This window comes from Lissotriton vulgaris, chromosome 11 (assembly GCF_964263255.1).
Source record: "Lissotriton vulgaris chromosome 11, aLisVul1.2, whole genome shotgun sequence".
In the NCBI taxonomy this organism is placed as follows: Eukaryota; Metazoa; Chordata; class Amphibia; order Caudata; family Salamandridae; genus Lissotriton; species Lissotriton vulgaris.
The window spans coordinates 250,767,762-250,779,025 of record NC_141699.1 but is presented as its reverse complement, the minus strand read 5'-3'; positions in this window follow the sequence as shown (position 1 = coordinate 250,779,025).

Here is an 11,264-nt window from a genome sequence, read left to right as displayed (position 1 = left end):
ATGGCCAATCATAACGCTGCAATGCAGAGTTGTGATTGGTCTGAATGCCATGATTTGGCGCTCAGACAAGCAGTGGGAGCCTGGGCATGTTCTCCACCCACGCTGCGATAGAGCCTGGGTGGAGAACATGAAACGTGAGCATGAATGTTTTGCCGGCCCAAGACGGCGGGCCAAACATTCATACTTACAAAATGTCCTCACTACTCCCCAGGTCCTGTAGTCAGAGTAGCCCCGCCCAACCTGCAAAGCTGAAACAGCAGCAGGAACAAATAAAATGATAATAGTGTTGAGTTATTAGCATTTTATTTTTCCTTCATTTCACTGCTAAAAAGCAGCGGGGCGATGCTTCCGCCTTAGCGTAGGAGCCGCCACTGCCCTTCTTGCACATGAGCAATCGCCCCTGCAGTGCATGCACCCTTTCAACATGGCAGCGGGGTGCCTGTGCTGGCGCTAGGCACCTTTTTTTGTGCCTGCGCTAGGGTAAACACAGGGGTGCGCCCTATTCTTGTGAATACAGTGCATCCCTGCGTTTAATAAATGTCGAAGCCCGGCATTGCTAAATTTGGCGTAGCAAAGCGCTCCAACATTGATTTGCTAATATGCCCCATTGTGTCCCTGTTGTCAAACAATAGAGACTAAAATGATCACTTTCACTCTGTAGTAGGTGAAGGAATCCCGCTGAATGATGAAAAGAAGTGCATGGCCCCACTGCATAGAAAAGGTTTGTTAACACAGAAACCAAGAATTAGCAAGGGCCTGAAAAATGAGATTTAGAGACAGCAGGACAAAGTCGCTGCCAAAGATAGGAGGCTAACAAATTTTGGTCACAGCATGTCTAGGTTTTGGGGTACCCGAAAGTGCACAATGGTGCATGAGCCTCAATTTGTGTCTTAATATGCACCATTGAAATGCAGTGACACATCAGTTTAGTACTGCATCATATTGGCAGTGTGATAATGTATAATCACCAGTTTGCAGCTGCCCAGCTTGTAAGGCTGAGTTATTGGGGCTTGAACCAACAACTTTCTAGCTGTGCATGTCATACTTTAGAGCTGTGTTCTCACCTCACTGCTCTGTCTCTCATCCCCATTCCCCCAGGTGGCCAAAAGGGAGCAAGCCAATAAGACCTGATGGTTCCAGTGAAAACAGTGCTTTAAAATCAAGAATCAAAACATTACCTGCACTATCTCCAGGGACCTCTGCCTACCAAATTTAGATATGTCTCTTACCCCACGAACAACGCTCCATTAACAGGCATTGCCGTCATGGTGATTTCAGTCAATGTAATAATAATAATAAACGTTTGACAGACAGCACATTCAGCCACGACGGACAGCGATCAAACATTTCAAAGGTTTTTATTTTCTAAAAGCAACTCTCAAAGTGGGAATTTGTTTTTGAAAACCAAAAATCCTATGAACCCCCCCTCCTCCACACCATAGGATTTTTCTTCTAGGGTGTTTGGGTGAGTTGGGATTTCTTTTAGGCTTTCCTGGCGGTGACTGAGAGGAATCAAAAAGGCATAATACCAGTCACCCTGATGTGGTGGACGGTGTAATGTCTTCCTTGGACGGTCCCCTACTCCATCTGGCCATCGGAGGAAGTATTACATAATGGAGACAACGGGGCTCAATTGACTGAATACATAGGGGCAGATTTACAAGCCTCTTGCGACACTTTCACGCAGCTGCGGCGTCAACAATGCGCCACGTTGCGACTTATTTACAACGTGACGCATCTAGGCAGATGCGTCACGTTGTAAAGCCCTGCGCCACGTGAAACCTGCATCAGGTTTCATGTGGGCGTTCTGTCGCAGGGTGGGCGTTCCCTCGCAGGAAAGCCCTGTAAAACTGGCACAGTGAAATCTACAAGATTTCACTGAGTCAGTTTTACGACACTGATGCGTCAAATCCTTCGCCTGCTTGAAGCAGGCGTAAGGAGTGACGCACCACATTGAGTATGGGTGGCCCCTGTGCATTGCAGGAGTTGTGTCGCGCTTGCGACGCGACTCCAGCAATGCGCCGCCCATATGCCACAAGATGCGTCACGCATCTTCCCTTACTTGCACCATGGTGCGCCGCATTGTAAATGCTGTTAAATGATATATGCAGTCAGCATTACATAAACAAGAAACAAGGAGGCTCAAATGGTTTAAAAGCTTGTTATTCACCAATTCAGAGGAGGGTGTTTCACATGGAAATACAGTTAGGCAGCACTGTACAGAGAAAATCATGTGACAACCCGATGGCACTTGGTGAGTAGTGATATATACAATTGGTGAAAGGTGAAGATGCAAGTGCTGAACGTGAACAGCGTTACTACTACTAAATTGAGAAAAATCCTAACTTTAAGACTTTCGGTATTCACAGAATGCATTTTAGAGCCCTAAAGTTAGGACTCCTAACTTCTGTGAATACCGAAATGAGTAAGTGCCTTCTGTGAATACCAAAATGAGTAAGTGCCTTCTGTGAATACCAAAATGGTAGTAAGTTTAGGATTTTGTCTTAAGTTAGTTCTGTGAATCGGGCCCAATGTGTTTTAGGAGTTGCAGCCTTGCTTTTCTTTTATGCACGTTAATTGGACTAATGCACTGGATATCAGTGATTTTTGATAAAGAAAGTAAAGGCACGGAGTGAAGAAATTATCTCTTGACAGCATGGAGCAAGGTGAAAACCCTAACCTAAAACTGTACTAATCAGTATAGTGAGCAGACCTGTACCTCCAAACAAGATATGCGGGAGGGTTTGATCTCTCTCAATAATGTTCTAGTTAGACTTCTTGTCCAAACTTAGGACCCGATTCACAAAGGTAAACTGAGACAAAAGTCTAACTTTATGCCTTTCGGTATTCACAAAGGGCATTTACAAGTAGGAAAGTTAGACTTTTGTCTCAGTTAAACTTAAGTTTTGTTCTTAAGTTTAACTGAGATGGAAAGTCTAGTCTCAGTTAAACTTACAACCAAAACTTAAGTTTAACTGAGACAAAAGTCTAACTTTACGATTCATAAATGTCTTTTGTGAATACGGAAAGTCATAAAGTTAACCTTTCATCTCAGTTTACCTTTGTAAATCAGGCCCTAAGACTTCAGGTCTAAACAGTGGGGGCTGGTGACATTTGAAAGTGGTAGGGCGTAAAAGTTCAGGATGACAGCCCTGCGGTGAGTAGGCGCAGAGAGTGAGCCTAAAAGTCATGAGGGGGGTTCTCCTTCCGAGGAAAATTTTGAAAAAGAAGTCAGCAAATGGTGCATTTTTAAGCAAATTTGAGAAAGCAAGAAGGTTTATAAAGTAATTGTAAAAGGGTAGACTTAAAATACTGAAACACATAAAAATGCTCCATATCTATCTGAAATAAAACTGTTCAACATCTTATATATTACCCTGTATAACGTACAAGTTATACAGCAATTGTCTTCTATCACTATTTGCAGCAAATCAAGCCCTGTGCACAGCACATTTGCAGGTGCCTGCGTTACAACCCTGCCTGATATGTATAGAAGCCCAGATTCTGATATTTATGAAGGGTCAGTTCCCCATCTGCACAAAGGCCTCAATTCTTTGCATTTATATTAGACTTGTGATTATCTATATGAGTTTTTCTCATAAGTCCTCAGACAGCCCGTGCGCTATCAGTTTAACAGCTTCATCAAACAGTGTAGAGCACATCATGTTGCATACTCCTCGCTGATATATGCGCTTTAAGCTTACTGACAGCTATCTGGGGAGAACTGCTAGCTTGTCCTGCAGGGTCATAAACATTTTCGAAACACATTGTGTCTCGGGCCATCTAATAGTAATGTTTTGCCTTCCTATTTACAGTTTGTAACCTTCAAAGTTGTTAACCTTTCATTGCTTAACTGGTTACAGTTCAGCATCCTGATTCTATGAAAACTTAGAACGAAAATGATATTAGCAATAGAGCAATTCCTGCTTATTGTTCCCAGCAACGACAGGAAAAAGAAAAACTAACACAACCATCCAGATAGTGTTAATTGGCATGTGAGCAGTTCTGAACATGCCACGAAGTCTGTGATCCCACCCACTCCCCCAACCCACTACCGTCCGAAGAGCAGCATGCCCCCAAAAACCCATAGATAGATATGTTTTACACTCATCTGGCAGTCACAGTACATCTAATTTATTTCTCTTTGTTTAAATGGCACGGGCTGCACCTGCAGTAATTTTCATTACAGAAGCAATAAAAAAAAAACACCTTGTCTCAGCCAGTAAGTACAACTTATCCCCTTCATCTAAGCTGTGACACTACATACAACTCACGTGCAAGGGGTTGGGTGGGGCTGTCACGGTTGGTAGAAGCATGCACTGACGGCTGGTGGTGTTTGTGCCTGGTGAAAGCGCGCACTGACGACTGGTGGTGTTTGTGCCCGGTGAAAGCGTGCACTGATGACTGATGTGTCTGTGTTTGGTGAAAGTGTGCACTGATGGTGTGGTTGTGTGTGTGGTTGTGTATGTGGTTGTATGTGTGGTTGTATCTGTGGTTGTGGTTGTGTGTATGGTTGTATGTGTGGTTGTGGTTGTGTGTGTGGTTGTGGTTGTGTGTGTGTGGTTGTATGTGTGGTTGTGTGTGTGTGGTTGTATGTGTGGTTGTGTGTGTTGTTGTGTGTGTGGTTGTGTGTGTGTGTGGTTGTGTGTTTGGTTGGGGTTGTGTGTGTTGTGTTTATGTGTGTGGTTGTGTGTGTGTGGTTGTGTGTGTGGTTGTGTGTGTGATTGTGTGTGTGATTGTGTGTGTGCTTGTGAGTGTGGTTGCGGTTGTGTGTGTGGTTGTGTGTTTGTGTGGTTGAGTGTAGTTGTGTGTATGTGTGGTTGTTGGTGTGGTTGTGTGTGTGCGTTGTGTGTGTGGTTGTGTGTGTGGTTGTGCGTGTGTGGTTGTGTGTGTGTGGTTGTGTGTGTGGTTGTGTGTGTGTGGTTATGTGTGTGGTTGTGTGTGTGTGTGTGGTTGTGTGTGTTTGTGTGTGTGGTTGTGTGTGTGTGTGTGGTTGTGTGTGTTGCTGTGTGTGTGTGGTTGTGTGTGTGTGGTTGTGGGTGGTTGTGTGTATGTTTATGTGTGTGTGGTTGTGTGTGTGGTTGTGTGTGGTTGTGTGTGTGTGGTTGTGGATGTGGTTGTGGGTGTGGTTGTGTGTGTTTGGTTGTGGTTGTGTGTGTGGTTGTGTGTGTGTGTGGTTTTGTGTGTGTGGTTGTGTGCGTGGTTGTGTGTGTTTGTGTGTGTGGTCAGGTGTGGTTGTGTGTGTTTGTGTGTGTGTTCGGGTGAGGTTGTGTGTGATTGTGTGTGTGGTTGTGTGTTTTTGTGTGTATGGTTGGGTGAGGTTGTGTGTGTGTGGTTGTGTGTGTGGTTGTGTGTGTGTGGTTGTTGGGTGGTTGTGTGGTTGTGCGTGAGGTTGTGGTTGTGTGTGTGGTTGTCTGTGTGTGGTTGAGTGTGGTTGTGGTTGTGTGTGTGGTTGTCTGTGTGTGGTTGTGTGTATGGTTGTGTGTGTGTGGTTGTGTGTGGTTGTGTGAGTAGTTGTGTGTGTGGTTGGGTGTGTGTGTGTGGTTGCGTGTGTTTGTGTGTGTGGTTGGGTGTGATTGTGTGTGTTTATGTGTGTGTGGTTGTGTGTGATTATGTGTGATTATGTGTGTGTGGTTGTGGTTGTGTGTGTGGCTGTGGATGTGTGTGTGGTTGGGTGAGGTTGGGGTTGTGTGTGTGGTTGTGGGTTTGGGTGTGGTTGTGGTTGTGTGTGGTTGTGGGTGTGGTTGTGTGTGGCATTGTGTGTGTGGTTGTGTGTGTGGTTGTGTGGTTTTATGTGTGTATGGTTGTGTGTGTGGTTGTGTGTGTGGTTGTGTGTGTGGTTGTGTGTGGTTGTATGTGTGGTTGTGTGTGTGGTTGTGTGTGTTTGGTTGTGTGTGGGGTTTTGTGTGGTTGTGTGCGGTTGTGTGTGTGTGGTTGTGTGTGTGTGGTTGTGGTTGTGTGTGTGGCTGTGTGTGTGTGGTTGTGTGTGTGGCTGTGGTTGTGTGTGGTTGTGTGTGTGTGTCGTTGTGTGTGTGGTTGCATGTGTGTGGTTGTGTGTGTGTAGTTGTGTGTGTGTGGTTGTGTGTGTGGTTGTTGTTGTGTGTGTGTGTGGCTGTGGTTGTGTGTGTGTGTATGTGTGCAGTTGTGTGTGTGTGTGTGGTTGTATGTGTGGTTGTGTGTACGGTTGTGTGTGGTTGTGTGTGTGCAATTGTGGTTTTGTGTGTGGTTGTATGTGTGTGGTTGTGTGTGTGTAGTTGTGTGTGGTTGTGTGTGTGGCTGTTGTGTGTGTGTGTGGCTGTGGTTGTGTGTGTGTGGGTGTGTGTGTGTGTATGTGTGCAGTTGTGTGTGTGAGTGGTTGTGTGTGTGGTTGCGTGTGTGGGGTTGTATGCGTGGTTGTGTGTGTGGTTGTGGATGTGTGTGTGTGGTTGTGTGTGTGTGTGGTTGTGTGTGTGTTTGGTTGTGTGTGTTTGTGTGTGGTCAGGTGTGGTTGTGTGTGGTTGTGTGTGTGGTTGTGTATGTAGTTGTGTGGTTGTCTGTGTGTGTGTGCGTCGTCGTGCATGTGGTTGTGTGTGGTTGTGGTTGTGTGTGGTTGTGTGTGTGGTTGTGATTGTGTGTGTGGTTGTGTGTGTGTGGTTGTGTGTGTGTGGTTGTGTGTGTGGTTGTTGTGTTTGTGTGGTTGTGTGTGTGGTTGGGATTGTGTGTGTGGTTGTGTGTGGTTGTGTGTGTGTGGTTGTGTGTGTGGTTATTGTGTTTGTGTGGTTGTGTGGGTGTGGTTGTGTGTGTGTATGTGTGTGGTTGTGTGTGTGGTTGTGTGTGCGTGGTTGTGTGTGGTTGTATGTGTGGTTGTGTGTGTGGTTGTGTGTGTGGCCCTCGAGTAGGACCGCCCACCCCCAACCAGGCACTTCTGCTTTCTCACCGTGCGAGTAGGCAGAAACATAAAATGGTAGTTATGACCATTTATGTTTCTGCCTTCTCGCACTGCGAGAAAGCAGTAGGGCGTCGCCCCTATGGGGGAGCCGCCACTAGGTCTAAACGTAGACTTTCGGTCGAAGTTTACCTTGTGAATTTGGCTAAATTTTCTAAACATTTGGATATAAGTTAAAAGATTTTGCAGGTACTTGGGCAGTGAGACTATCCATCCTAATAATTGGCATTTAGAAAATGAGACTATCAGACTTATATGTGGAATGTAAAAAATACTGAATTACCTTATGACATTATCTGTAAATGTTATATATGTGTTGACCACTTTTGCTTAATATGCTTTAAATGCACTGGGTAGATTCTAATTGGCTGAGTACGGTCTCATTAGCAAAGCTTTCCGTTCGACTCCGCGAGTCCAAGTGACCGATTCCGATGCACCCATATGGTGACGGACTCGGTTTGCTCGGACTCCCATTGAACTCAATGGGAGCCTGTAGACTGAACGCGTACACAGGCTCTCATAGCAAAAAGGGGGTGGGTGGGGAAAAGCATACACCCATGCGATGCCCGCCACACTGTGCATGCATGGAAAGCGGGAACCCATGGGTACCCCCGCGGGACCGATTTGGAGGCCCCAGGGAAAGAGAGACCCGCTACAGCCCACACACGTCCAATTCCCACAGCGGTTTCTTCTTGCTGAGAACGAGTTGATGTGGCTGTCCGCATCGTACTCGGTCGTTCCGAAGACGGCTCCATTGGCGGCATGATTTGGCTGCGAACAAGTTGGTCTGACAGGATCAGGTTTGGAAATGATTCGGTTAACGCGGTTGAGATCTTCACATCTTACTTGGTCATTCGGAATGGGGGCAGATTTGGTCGAAAAGCCTTCAAAACTAAACACAGCCTTGAAAGAAATTCGCCTCCTGACAGGGAGCCAATGAAGGGAACAAATCCCATCTGGAACCAAGTGCTGTTTCGGAATGATCAAAATATGGTGGGCTGCCGCATTTTGTATAACCTGAAGTTCAAGCAGGGAGAAACTATTGATGTTAAGGTAAAGGGCATTACAGTAGTCCAGCCATGAGGTGACAAGGGCAATATTGACTGTCTGGTGCAATTCCGATGGAATGTAAGGCAAGATCTTTTTCAGGGTTCTGATGATGTAAAAACAAGTGCTGATAATGCGTCTGACCTGTGCATCAAAACTCAGAGCATTATCAAAAATGACCGAGGATTTTAGCTGACTTCACAGAGGTGGGGAGAGGTCCGCAGGCATCTGGCCACCAGATGTTTGACCTAATGGAGTTTTGAGAGCCAAATACAAGCACTTCAGTCTTGTCTGCATTAACCGTCAGGAAATTGTCCTTCATCCATCAGATAATGCTGGACATACACTGGTTGAACCTCTTCACCACCAAAGGCAGGTGGTTGGAAATGGATACAATAATTTGAGTATTGTCTGCATATGACTGCTCTTGAAACCCAAATGAACGCACCTGACCAGCCAGAAAGGCCACATCGAGATTAAAGAGAGTTGGGCTCAAGGATGAGCCCTGAGGCACCCCACAGGGGAGTCTGAAAGTCTTTGCCTGGAAACCGCTGCAGCTGACAATTTGCACCCTGTTCGATAAAAAAGAGTGGAAAAGCTGCAAGGCGAACCCATTAACCCCAGCTTGCTGCAGACACTGAACCATCCATGTAGGCAAAATGATGTCAAATGCTTCCGCACACCCTCATTGACATGGCCATGGATGTTGTCTGCAGCTATACTAAGGACAGTCTTTGTACTACGGCTGGCACGAAACCCATTTTGAGATGGATCAAAGAACCCCTGGATATCAATGAATTTCACCAGCTCCTGATTGGGAATATTTTCTACGATCTTAAGAATTCAAGATGTTAAGAACTTTAACTTGAAAATATGCTGCTACTTTATCACATAACTCTTGAGAAGAATTAAGCGCCCGCTGAGTAGAAGGTTCTGATAGCTCCTTCACTGCCTTAAACACCAGCTAAGAAGAAGTATTATCTTACCTGATTTTCTCCAAAAAGAAGGATTCTTTAGCCTATACTATAGCCTGTTTTTAGTCCAGTAAAAGTACTTTATGTTTATCTTTTTCACTAATGCATGGATCTGCCCTCCATTTCCTCTCTTGTCTGTGGCATTTCTGCCTTAGGGTCATAAGTTCTGTTGAAGCCCAAGGTGCTTAAGGCTTGCTTCTAATTGCAACCTTGGTTTTAAAGGGAGTAACAATATCCAGGGCTGTGTTAACCCAATCTTGGAAGCTTTGCACAGACAAGGGGAAAGAGCTGTCCTTGGCTGCTATGGAGGATTCAAGGGTCTGTTCCAAGCAGTCAGCTGTGATTTCATTTAAGTTCCTACAAAGTATTGCTTCGGAAGGGTAGAGCCCATTCTGATCATAAGGTGTGGGAGAAAGAATTCAAACTGTATCACCTGGTGATCTGCCCAGCTAAGGGGCCGGACTTCCTCCATAACCAAATTATTGTGGTGAGTTAAAATGCCATCTAAAGTATGGCCTACCATGTGGGTAAGAGATTGCACATAAATCATTAATAAAATTGGTTAGGCAGTCTCACTTTTTTATGTTTTAGTCAAGTCTGAAAATACCAGCCAGACTGGTTGGCTTTGCCACTGTTTGTTCAGATTTGGGTTCTGTTAGCTCTTTCCAAGAAAAAGATTGATTTTGCTACAGTTTTGTCTTTTTTACAAGGGGCTATGAGAATAATTACTCCTTCTTCAGTACATGTCCACAATATTCCCCCTTCCCCTTCTCATCATTGATCGCCATCATCGCAATCTGGTTGGCGGATATTTATGGCATGTGTAGTGTACTTCTTTAAATGCTTATGGATGCATGTCTTTAGTTCGTCATTGCCAAACATTCATAGTTGACTATGAAGGCCACCATTGTGATCATTTTTGAATAGATATGTAGTTGAACACACTGAGTGACTTGTCACACACCCTGCGTGACTTGTCACACACCCTGCAGGCATTTGGGCATACATGTCTGCATGCCTTCTTCTGTGAAGCATTGTTTCTGTCCAATTCTTTGTTCATTTTACTGTATACAACTCTATATAAAACTTTATAAATAAAAAAAATACAAATAGAGACATGTCTCTTGATATTTGCGAACTAGAATTTTGTCAATTTACTGTATTTTCCTCTTCCTAGCCTGGTGATGACCCTTCCGATTTTTGGCCAGGCAGTCAGAAAGTCAACAGATTTTCTCCTTCAGATTGTTTCAAACTATGCACACGTGTGCACAACAGATAGTATTTATTACAAAATTGCATTTTCTTTGTAGCTTATTCAATATTTGTGCACTGGCAACCACAATACAGACCATAGTGCTGCTTGCACCTTTGTTCGGTTCACCACCAGATTATGTTTAACTTGTGCCTAATGCATGGTATAGGATCATGAGATGCGTAACACAGGCACAGCCACAAAGTCTTTTGCCAAAATCGCTCAAACTGTTAAAGTTGGGAAACCAGGATTTCAACACACTTCTCTTATGTCTTAACTACGGGCACTATTGCGCCGCCAGAACGTCACAAGTTACGTGGCTTTTCATGGCTTTATAAATATGTGCCCCTTTCACACAGAAAACTGCGTGAAAGGGGCGTTCCATGGGTATAGATGGGGGCGTTCTCACCAACATCCATGTCTTTCTTGACACAGCCCCAGATTTACGGGCAATCGTAAGTCTGAGGCAGCCACAAAAACCTACGCCTTCCCAGTGGAGGCGTAAGGGAGGAACAATGAGGAGAAATATCTTCCTTTCTCCTCGTTTTTCCTCTTTCTATGTGTGCTGCATTCTGCAGCACACATAGAAAGAGGAAAAAGCCTCATGTGATTGTTTTTGTGCAGGAAGGTTTCCCTTCCTGCACAAAAAAAATCATCCCTGCAACGCAGGCAGCCTTACACCATGGTGCAAAGGTGCCTGCTTTGGCGCACGGCAGCCCATTGTGTGCCGGCACACGGGAAAAGGACATGTATTTTCCATATCTAAGAGATACAGCGCATTCCTGCCCTTTTCTTCTGTCGTGGGGCAGCGAAGCAGCAAGGCCTCCTGTGCTGCCCTATGGCAAAAAGTCCATAAATGAGGCCCTAAGTTTACAACTTAGCTGATAGCTCTTATGCCCTTCCAGGTGACACCGCTAGGGAATGAGTAATGTGAACTCACAAACGTTCACACTGGTGTTGAACTTAGTTATGTTAGTACTTCCCTATTGTTTTTTAAGTTCTGTAAAACTCCAAACTATTCTAAACTGACACATTTTCTGAATCTATTCTGATATGTTTGCCTATT